Source organism: Dermacentor albipictus, chromosome 7 (assembly GCF_038994185.2).
Source record: "Dermacentor albipictus isolate Rhodes 1998 colony chromosome 7, USDA_Dalb.pri_finalv2, whole genome shotgun sequence".
In the NCBI taxonomy this organism is placed as follows: domain Eukaryota; kingdom Metazoa; phylum Arthropoda; class Arachnida; order Ixodida; family Ixodidae; genus Dermacentor; species Dermacentor albipictus.
This window is the reverse complement of record NC_091827.1, coordinates 52,473,739-52,486,141: the sequence shown is the minus strand read 5'-3', so window position 1 is coordinate 52,486,141 and position 12,403 is coordinate 52,473,739.

Sequence of the window (12,403 nt, the reverse complement as noted above, 5' to 3'; positions counted from 1 at the left end):
GAACACAGCTGCATGTTCTTCGGCATGCTGTGCACCACCGCTTGAGCCCTTTCTCGCCGAAGGATGCTCGTAAAAGGCTCAATGCATGTTTTGCTAAACAGGCCCTATGACATTATGTTTGCCTCTCAATTCTCGAACCATGTGCAAGCAGCATGCTGGTTCTGTACCGCTCCTTATACAAATACTCAGCGGCGTGCTCTTTCGGACGGCAGACTTCAATATGACAGAATACAGGGCGCCGATTCCTCGCGGAAACCCTGCAACAGCGGTGAATTGACGCCGCTGGTATGCCAGTCCTTGTGCCGAACGGAACCACACGCACTACTGTTCTATGCGCCTCAAAAGAACACTGCACAACTCGCCCGATATTATATTCACCGGCGAACGAATGGCGCCAAAAAGATCGTCCATGGTTCTGGCTTCAGCGGATGCTACCCAGCCGACACAACGCAGTGGCCACGCCCTTCTCCAGCGCGATGGCTCTGCGCATGTTCGTGTCCTGCCATGCTATGGGTTTGGACGCACGCACAGCATATCATAACGTACACCTACTCAGTCAGACGTTTTCCTTGAATTCTGATTCGGGAGATTGAGGCAGCATTTCTTAATACCATGGTTGCGCCCGCGGGTGTGACCACACATGCAATTTGCGGGAACAAAGCAGAGCAGCCGTGGCCATGAGTCGATCCCACTGCCTCTCAAGGTTCTCTCTTTTATGTTCGAGTACATCAATGTCTTGTAGCACACCGGGTACTTCCATGGGCTCACCGTGCGGCGCCGTTTGTTTAGCAGCAAACATAAGGAGGAAGTCATCGAGAGCTTTGGTCTCATCGCAACATGGAGTCTACCTCAATGCCCTCACACAGTTCACATCATCTGATGAAAGCTGCCAGTACGCAAAAAAAAGCAATAATACACCCTAGTACTGCCAAAACACACCAGCAACGAACAAATAACAGGGATCACCGCTAATCAACAGCGCACACGCTCATGAAGAGATACCAATCCAGACATGGATTATCTTGGCTTTCGTACCAACCGTAAACTGGACTTTGGCCAGGAGTCGGAAAACTAGCCCTAACTACCGCCAAACGCCGCCATAGCAATTGAATCAGTACGCTCAGAAAGTTCTGATGGTAACCAAGCGGATACATTATAGAGAAATTGTAGTATTTATGTCAATGTAATTAGGACGAACATTTACACAATTATATTTTCGTTCGCTGTACTGCGTATCACGTGACCTGCTTAACTGCTCCAGAGCGGAACCAACTGAGCAGCGATTTCCCCATGTAACACATGTCCATCTGTAGTCGGCGTTAACTGTACTTCATTCCGGCAAATAAAGTTCGTCTTAACTGTGGTTAGCACACCTGCGTAACTAGGATGACAGTGCTGTACCCGAAACAAACATACCGCAGGTGCGATGGAGCAGCGTAATAACATGCGACAGCAGTGGTGACGTCGACAGCAGCATAATTATCTCTTATCATGCAGGAACCTGTGAGGCCTGACTAAATCGGTTAACAATTCGGCGTCGAAACTTCCTTTGGTGCTGTCCATGTCGCACTCATTTCAACACCACCAAAACACAAAGCTGAGCATTAAATGGGTCAGACTTGGAACGCAGGTGTAAAGTAGCAGCCGCTCGTGTTGCTAGCTTCAGCTATGTAAAATGGCTCAATTTAGCGACGTCTTCTTGATTTCTGATTGGTCCATGTTGCAGTGGCGGGGCTCTGTCACCGTGCTGGTGGCGGAAACGTATAACGACGCTCAGTGTCAGCGGCGCCCCGTTTTCGAAGAGAAAATGGCTCGAAGAGCCTCTCCCTTGAAAAAAAGCAATGTCCTGTCGGTCACGCGATGGAACGTGTGAGGGCTGTGTGAATGAGGCCTAAGAACGTTTCAAAACGTTACATGTGAATTGTCGCCGCGTTTCTAGCAGGACAGACAACTACATTTGTCACGCTTATACTTCGAGTAAATAAGGGCATGCTATTAGTAAATAACAAATATTAGTAAATGTTAGTAAATAGAGGCATGCCATGACTTCGTTTTTCAGTGGCAAAAAACAAATGTTCTGTCTTTCTCCTTGTGCGAATGTGCTATATAATACTATTTAAAGGATTCCTCGCATCCATTGGAGAAGCAAACGTGTAAGCAATTATATAATTTGAGATATTAGGAGCCATACAGAGCGTCTCAGTTAAATCCCTTCGCAAGCTACAAGAATCCTCGCCTGCCCTACGGGGATTGAAATATTTTTGTAGGGTTGACTGTCTTCTTGCGCAACCTGAACTATCTCTACTATTAGTGTATATCAATACTAATCTATAATTATTGTGTTAACTCTGAAACTTTTGCACTAAATGATAAATTTTCAATGGAGAATTTGGAAAGCCTATTGAGAAATTTTCAACTGATTTCTTTTCACCAGGATAATTGTTCTGGTTGCTCTCGGTTATTTGAAAATCATGAGCAACCAATTAGCCGGAATCTCAGCTCTGGTGAACTTCATGAAGCGTGACCCAATCTCAAACAAGCAAGCCGAAAATATTGAGTGCCCAGTGTGATTTTAGACCGTTACGAACATTCTTGTCTGTATGTGCGTATATTATTTTAATTCAAAATTAACCCCCAACTAGAAGTACCATGTCACGCCTTTTGTTCCCTGTGGTGTGATTATTTATACATGAAAATCGTCCATTGGCTGGTTAGAAATTATTTGGCAGACAAGTATATTCATGACTCATACGCCACGAAGGCATGGTTAAGCCGTAAAAAAACAGGACACTTCCTCGCGTACTTGAACGTTGCAATGAGTACCCGTGCAAGCCCTTATTCGCGCTTACTAGGGGGCTCGGAAAGTACGTGGGCAGCTATAAGCGGACTTCTTTAGCTGGGTTGGTGAGAGTTGTACAAGTGACCCCTCTGTTTTCTTTGAGAAAATGAAATTTTAATTTCAGTTTGAATAATTAGCTTCTTTGAACGCATTTCTTGGATTCTTCTACTAAGTGTGTGCATCACCGTTAACCAGATAGAACCCTTAGCTCGATTCGTCGTTCATCAGTTTTATGTGAACACCTTTCCTTTGTCCTCCCTCGTCCTTCTAAAATTTGGTGCTAGTTCCTGCCCTGTAAGTATGTACCGACTGGCCTAACAACGCACATGCTGTGAAACTATTTATGTGAGCAGTAACCGTTTCATTCCACATCTTCATGGGTGCTTCTAGTTTTTATCTTGCTCTGCATATTACTTGAAAGTCTCTGTCTCCCGAAATTTCAACTAATATCATTGGATACGAAGTATATTACCTGACACGTAGGGAGTGTAAGTGTTCTAAATGCCTGCACCACAAGAACCTCCTCAATAATTGAATCTTATTTGTAAAATAACTCTTTGCATATATACAAAAAAGCGCAACATATTTGGTGATATTGCAGCGCGTGAAAAACTGCATACTTTGCGCGCTCCGATGACGGAAGCGCCTGGTGTCGAGAGAGAGGAAGAGAAAGAAAACATTTATTTCTATCGAGATGGGGTGACTTCTTCCTAAGGTGGAACCTTTAGTGCAGGGTCATTTACGCTCAGATGCCTGCAAATGCGCGGTGCTAAACGCTTGCGTTCTCAGAGCATGTTAAGGAACAAAACATGTTAAGGTTTAAAGAACTCATGGAACAACAGAAATGGGATAGTGTCATGAAAGAAAACGATCCAAATGTTGCTTATAATGTTTTTCTGAAGTGTTTTACTTCTGCCTACAATGCCTCCTTTCCGCTAAAAGCCCCTAAAAAACACAAAAAAACAAGAAAACCTTGGATATCACATGAATTATACACCAGAATTAAACAAAGGCAGAGATTTTTCCAGAAGTTTTTAGACAGGAGATGTGAAGGTGATCTTCAAATATTTAAGAAAGTGAGGAACAAATTAAGTGCTGATATCAAAAAAGCAAAACGAGAATTCTACATGAAAAAATTTTCTGAAATTGTGGGAAATTCTCGTCTTGTATGGAAAGCGATCCGGGATATTATAGGAAAGACAAGTTCGCCAAAACGTGTTTTGTATGAAAGTGGGTCCATGAGTGACATTGAGGTCGCAAACTTGTTTAACGAACATTTTATTAATGTGGGTGCTTCGGCAGATGACCGCGCCAAAATGCCTTGTGAACATTTTGTGAAAACACATTGTCAAAATACTATATTTATGTCACCCACTGATCAATATGAGATAACTGATATCATATTGGCTTTGAAAAACGATTGTGCCGCTGGAGCTGACGATATTAAAGCTAGACCACTGAAAGCTGTCGCGCCGATGGTAAGCATCCCGCTTATGCACATTCTCAACCTTATTCTTTCAACCGCAGTGTTCCCAGACGCAATGAAGCTAGCCCGTGTTGTCGTAATACATAAAGGTGGTTCCGTTAAAGACAAGAACAATTACAGACCAATATCAGTGCTTCCTATCTTTGCAAAGATAGCGGAGAACATTATACATAAAAGACTTTCTGGCTTTCTGACGGAAAACAATATAATAGTAAGCGAACAATTCGGGTTTAGAAAAAAAACAAGTCGTCTGAAAGTGCCCTTCTTGAAATAAAGGAGCACATACTAGACAACATCGAAAAGAAAATAGTTACCCTGGGAATATTTCTAGATTTTAGACAAGCTTTTGACTGTGTCCAACACGATGTGCTCTTAAAGAAATTGCCATTGTATGGAATACGGGGTAAAGCTTGGTCTTTGATAAAAAGCTACTTAACTTCGAGAGCTCAATTCACATGCATAAATGGCGTAAATTCGGACTTAAAATTTGTAAAATTTGGCGTACCACAGGGATCATTACTAGGACCAACGTTATTTTTATTATACATTAACGATATTGTAAACATTAACAAAAATACAAAGTTAATTTTATACGCAGACGATACGAATGTATTCTTCACAGGTGCTCATGAAAGAGAGGTATTTCATCGAGCTAACGAATGACTAACAGGTCTGGATTTGTGGCTTCAATCTAACAGACTTCAATTAAACATCAGCAAAACGAAATACTTACTCTTCCGGCCGCGAGGACACCACCCGACTATAAACTTGGATTTAAAATTTCAAAACGTTACCAACGAACAATCTGTATCAGTTAGATTTTTGGGGGTGACATTTCAAGAAAACCTCTCATGGACGCCTCACGTTGACGTTGACGCCTCACGTTGAGCTAGGGCGAGCTGTTGGAATCCTAAATAAAGTGAGATATTATATCCCATCTGCGGTGAAAAGGCAGATATACTACGCGCTATTTCATTCCCGGTTATGTTACTGTTTCTTAGTATGGTCAACAACGACTAAGACCAACCTAGACAGTCTTTTTTGTTTGCAAAAGCTAGCGGTGCGTGCAATCGGAAATTTAGAACTTTCTGAAGACACTACACCCTTTTTTAAATCTAATAAAATACTGCCTATTCATAAATTGTATAAATGCAACTTGGCCCTGGAAATATTGCATCAGCACCAAACAACACCTATTCAAACCAAATATCAAGTGAAACCTGGTCCGTACAGCCTACGAAAGAATTTAATACCCAGGCCACGTTCTTGTACAAAATATGGCGATCAAAAACTAAGCTTTACGATACCAGACCTTCTCAACGAATATCCGGAAATTGCTGAAGCGCTCGTTACAGCTACCTCAGTGCACATTTTCAGAAAAATGCTCAAAAATTTTTTCCTTAACACAGACTAAAAATCCTGCGGGTCTGATCCCAGTTGGTTTCCTCTTACTCTGTGTCTTGGCTTTTTATTGTTAAAGTCCGATATATTTTCTGTACTAGGACGATAGTTGCGACACACCTGTACAATGTATCTAATTATATGTGTATTTATGTTATTGATGTGTATGTGTATTTATGTTATTATGTTACTGATTTATGTTATTGATGAGGAACACTTATTGATGTTTAAGTTCTACCGTGTTCCAAATTGAGCGTATTGTAGTGAATACTTTTGTTATTATTGTTCTTGTGTGACTGCTGCTGCCAAGGGTGGCGAGGCCCAGTCAGGCACGTTCAGTGCCTTTTGTCGCGTCCCCCAAGGCATTTCTGTAAGGAATGTCTTAAATAAATGAATAAAGAAAGAAAGAAAGAACTAATATATATTCTTTGGCTGGCCGCTTGCAGATCCCATAAAATTTTTGCCCTGCCATTACATTTTCAGTAAATTAATATACAAGTTTTTAATTATTGCAGTTTTTGTACAGTATATATAAAGCAAGTGTTGTGTTGATTATTTTCAGGTTCAACCCCTGCACGATAGAGATTCCAGGTTCACCAGTTATTTATGGCTCCCCGATGGTCTCTGATTATTACCAACGGTGTGCCACGAAAATACTTCGTAAAATTATGTAATAAACTTGTTTTCTGAACAGATCTTATTACTTGCCCAACGTTGAGTCCAGTAAAATTTTGGATTGGTGTGTGATAGATTTTGCGTTTTTGATACAGTTGCTTTGCAGCATTCCGCTCCTGGAGAGTCAAAAATTAACGTTAAGTACAGTTATGCTAATGGACTCTACCCTAATAATATTTCTTGGGCCTGTTGAGCGGTTATCTACCAGATCGCGATGATTTACTCTGCACACGTACAATATTCCGAATAATTGAAAAAGCGAAATGTATTTACTACTGCAAGTACACAGAACAGAGGGCCTAAAGAAGAGATAGGTGACGCACAAGTAGGCATCATCAGTATTTAAATTTTTTCATGGGCCTGCGCCTCATTTCCCATATGTTTCAATACAAATATTCATAAAAACCTTCAGCCTATTTTATTGTCCGCTTAAGGGCAAAGGGATTTCTAAGGGATAAACACAGGAGCACTGACCCTCAAGACGTCAATCTTCAATGAAGATAAATGAGTAAAAGGCTTAGGTGTTTATTCCAGCCTTCTCTATGATTGGATTGGTGATTGCCTATCAGTAAATGTCTGTCATGCTAGGAGCATTCAAACCCTCGAAAGAGTAGTAGTCCTCAGACCCCAATTAATGGCACTTCTCATGTAAATAATACAGCAACGGAAACCTTCAAGGCTGTCAGAGGTAAGGTACGGCACAAATCGAAGAGGGAACTGATCATGTTTACATCTAAGCTGCCATTCTTTCATGTTTGGCTTGACACGTTGTACCAGAAAATAGCCACAATTTCTTCTGAAATACCGAGTTACAACGACAGATAAACATCACGTCTTCAGGAAACCTCTCCCGTATGATTTAGGCATTAAAAGTAATGTAGACGCCAGTAATCATGAGATTTGCGCAATTTAAATGGGAACAAATTTAAAGAACACTTTGTGGTCCCTACGTTGATGAATGCGAACGCATTGCGATCACCACCTGGTGCCTCTGCTCTTTCAGTACTTGAGTAACTAGTTTGTGGGACACCTAGTTGTTGGAAAGACCTCAACCAAAGGTCGAGGGCATGAATCCGACAAATGTCATGCGTTCAAGTACCTAAAAGAAACCCTAGTTTAATTACCCGTGACTTAAATAATTTCATCTTAATTCACACCATAGGCTGTGAGTTCGACTCGCACCAATGTTTGGGGGTTCGAGTGCCTTAATTAACTACATCGGAATCAAGTGCAGCCTAATTAACTTCCATTTATTTACATTAACGCTTGTTGTTCGAGTGCCGTAATGAGCTCTATAATATTTCAACATAGGCCTTAATTAACTCTACCTTAGTTACCTTCGTCCTACTTAACACCAATGGCTGTGGATTCGGCTCCCACCAATGGTTGGTTCGGGTGCCTAAACTAAGTGTAACTTAATTAGATGCCTTAATCAACTTCGCCTTAATTAGGACTAAAGATCATGGGTTCGACTCCAACAAAAAGTCGAGGGTTCCTAGCTTTCTTGGACTATCTTATGGTCACGCCGGCAATGACAACGCGAGATTTTTTGCCTCAGTAGCCATAGCATGCTTTTGCTATAAAAGAATTATTTGGAAGTAACCAGTTCGTGAGACGAACGCAGCAAATATAGTTCTGGCGCATTGGTTTAGAAAAGAATAAAGAGATAAATCGCTTCCTCATACCTTTTACCCACGATAATATAAAGCACTCATGTATGTTTGTAGGGAAGCCTACTCACCTTGTACTGGCTTTTGTGGGAAAATTGGTGCAGCTATACGAAACACCTGTACCGTCGGTATGCAGGTATCATGGCTGTGCAAGTTCGACTCTGAAGAAATGTACTGATTGGAGAATGAGACCATCCGCCGAAGTGCCTTAGGGGCTATGGTCTTGGGCTGCTAAGCATGAGGTCGCGGGATTAAATGCCGCTCATGGCAGCCACATTTCTATGGGGACGAAATGCGTGTACTTAGATTCAGGTGCCCATGAAAGAACCTTAAGGTCGTTCCAATTGCCGGAGTCCGCCACTATGGTGTGCCTCATAATAAGAAAATTCTTTTGGCACGTAAAAGCCTGTAATATTTTTTAAGAATTAGGCCCACAAAATGAGATAACTGCAAATGGTTTTCCTGACTGATTAATGCTTACACAAGTGACCCACGCAACAAGTGTAGTGCTCAATATATTCGTTACACTGCGAAGGCAATATTGTAAGCTAATAAGCATGCTATAAAAATGTTGTATATATATATATATATATATATATATATATATATATATATATATATATATATATATACGTAAAGAACTGGAGCGGTGCTACAAGGTAAACAGAACCAGTATGTAATTTCAACACTTTCGATCGGTGCACCGGTCTTCATCAGTGTTTAAAAAACAATGGCAGTTCGGCACTGGTAGTGAAGAAACCAGAACGACCAGCCGGCTACCCGGTCGTTTAGTGAAGCGAGAAGAAAGTAAATATACGTGAATGAACATTGTGCGTTTGACTGTGTTTCGGGACGCCATACTCAAAATTGTAACGTATGGTAGATTTTGGCCTTTAAAGTAATCAGGACGAATATATTGTTACATGAAGAAGAGAGCTTTAATCATACCAGGGACGCTGCGAAAGGAAGTTTCGTCATTTTTTCACATGAAAAGTTTACGGCCAGAAACAAACATACCATGACATCATGCACTAAATACCTTGCTCGATTTTTCCACATTGTCACAAGCGACCTCTAAGCATTTCTCATAGCATGCAATCAGTTTGCTGAAACCACTCCGGCAAAACTCGGTGCCCTGCGACGCAAGGTCTGAGACATGACTTCTTCACCATGCACAATATGTAGGCGTTCATGCATAACGTACACACTATTCCCACCAGCCTATTATTAACTGATCACAGCATGCACTTTCATTGCTGACCCCGTTGCCAGCACACGTGTGTCTGCTACAACGACTTGTACTCGAATAACGTCGGCCCAAGCCGGTCTATTGCTACTCTCTTCTTCGGCGCTCCGCGAATGCGTCATTCCCCAATACCTGATGCTCCTTACGTCGTTCAACCAGCAATGGGCGCGGATTCTGATGGCGATTGTTTGCTTCCCCTGCTGTGTCATCTTCTTTTTCAATAAAATGACGAAACGTACTTTCCGAATGTCCCTCCTATTTACAGCTATTTACAACTCATTCAGTGGCATACAAGTTGAAAGACAGTTTCCGCGACACCAGTGAGCCTCGTCGTCTTTTTTTCTGTTGTCCTCAGCTTCGTCTCTGGCTGTGCTTGGTAACGCGACTCCCGGTGGTGAAGATGTCGTCTCTTTGCTCGCTAGATCGTCCCAGTTGTATCCGTTATGGCCGGTGACGTTCAGGACATCGGTGGAATGTCAAGATTGGAGGAATCTAGAGGCGTGATTTTATATGTGAGACGTCGGGAACTAGGCACAAGACACGGGACGGGCCAGCGTAATGCGAAATTAAGCTTTCGCAAAGGCCCACTCGCCGTGAAGATGTTCGAAGAAGGGACATATCACCAGGGCTGAAGTGGGCATCACAGTGGCGGGCATCATAGAAGCCAGTTGCTTCTTCAAGGATTAAGAGTATTTCAGGATTGTCAGTGTGCATGTCGTAACGCTACAAGAAGCGATCCCACAGCGCAGACATGCGCAGAGAAGGGAAAGGTGTCTCAGAAGTCACCAGGAGAATGACGCCTCGCAAGAGGGGTCACGGCATTGCTCATCTTCGATGTTCTGAAACGCAGTAAGCGACAACACGTAGGTATACTCGCTGCTGCGGGGAAGCTCCGGAGCGTCTAGTGGAGGCCGCGACAAGCCGTCAGCGTCTTCATGTGATCGGACGCTATTATAAACAGCTGCGTAGGAGTACCTCTGGAGCTGTAGAGCCCACCGACAGAGACTTCTAGTAGGATCCTTGAGGGATGAAAGTAAGCAAACGGGAGAGCATGAACGCTCTTTTGATTGAAGGCATGATGGTGGGTGATAACTTGGAATGCCCTGCCGTACAAGAAAGGGTGAAATTTATCGTCCGCGCAAACGTGGTAAAGGCGCTCACGTTCAGTAATGGAACAATTAAGCTCCGCTTCGGACAGAAAACTGCTAGCGTACGCAATAACATCCTGGCAACTTTGCTGGCTCTGAGCCACAACAGCGCCGATTTCACTACCGCTGGCATCGGTTCAAACTTCCCTGGGAGCGGTCATGTCACAATTGGCGAGAATTGTTGAAGGTGTGCACGGTAAGCTCAGCGAGTGCAGTTGCTTGTTCCGGAGCCGAGGCAGAAGCCGCGTCCTTCTTGAGAAGTTCTGTGAGAGAGCGTGTAACGCTAGCGAAACTGCGTACCAGCCGGTGGAAGTATGAGCAGCAGCTCACAAAGGCGTAGAAAGTCGTTGGCACAACTCGGCACTGGTAAATTCTTGATGGCGAAAGATTTCTCCGGATCTGGACGGAGGCCGGAAAAATCGACGAGGTGTCCACGCATAGTAAGTAGCCGGTGACCTAAGTGACATTTTGATGTATTTAGCTGAATTACAGCCTTGGAAAGAACCGAACGAATTGCCGAAAGGCGATCAAGCTGCTATAGGCAAAATTTGTTCAAAATACGGTAATGTCATCTAGATAACACAGGCAGATTGCCCACTTAAAACCATGAAGGAGAGAGCCCATCATACGTTCGCATGTTGCCGGGGCATTACATAACCCGAATGGCATCACTTTAAACTGATAGAGGCCATCAGGTGTAATAAAGGCTGTCTCTTCACGTACCATGTCGACAACTGCAATCTGCCAGTACCCAGAGCGAAGGTTTATTGATGAAAAATATCAGAATAAAGATGCATATGGCTAGCCGATTCGTACGTCCGTCTGCCCGTCTGTCACGTGGACACTGAAAACCCGTCCTACGCATCCCCATGTGCATGCATGGGGTTGCGCTGGATGTGTTTGCTAAAGCAACGGTGTTCTTGAAGAACTTTATTGTTTGTCAAGTTTATATTTGGAGGAACGCGGGACACGCTGAAGTGACCTATTTGGGAATAAACGATAATTAGTATCTTTCTCTTTGTTTGGCGGTGCTATAAAAATGATTTCAAAATTTCCTCGCGTCCCTCGGAGAAGCAAACGTGTGAACCATTATGTGTTTGGAGATTTCGAGATATTGGATTGCTAAAAGTTTTAAATTCTCAACTGGCCTCAAACCACGTGAACCTTAAGGTCGCAGACAACACGCACGCCTTCCAGCGCTTACTTACTCTTGACCGCTCTTGCTCAGACGCCTTTGCAGACTTCGCTTCGTGTTGAGCTATTGATAGCGTTTGAAAATTCGCGTCTGCTATCGCTGTACTATCCGTTAGTCAAGCTGGTACAGGACAAAGCCGGTCCGCACCACCTAGTGTGGTCAAGCTGAAACATATGAGCGCGAGCATGCAATCAAGGGCAGTGATGCACAAATCAAACGCTGCGCATACGTACGCACTGCAGTTGCATGAAGCCGCGGTCTGCTGCGTAACGTAGCTACCATGGCCAACGTAGCATACCGCGACGCGTCTGCTGGCTGAGCGCACTGCGGCTCCTTGAGGACGAAATCGGCGATAGTGGCGTCTACGTGCACATTCTAAATCAAATTCGAGCTGTGCGCCACGGTGACATACTGTAGGCAAAACGTTATGGGCATTCCCCGCTCCGCTGTAGCCTTCACAGTGCAAGTCGCTGAAGAAGGAGCGGAAGCACCGCGACCGGGATGTTTCATTGTCAATGAGTTAGTTTGTGGTGAACACACTGGGGTACTTTCTTGCAATATAATGTTTGGAAAAAGTTTCTGAAATAGTCTAACTTCAAATGCATTTGTTGACTTCGATAACAAGTGGTTCATGTCTCCTTTAGGATAAATAGGAGGTGATTAGTTGCCCTATGACGGTTATCTAGACGTTTTATCGAGAAGTTTATCATATGCGCTGATCGCAAGAAATGTTTCTGTTAGAT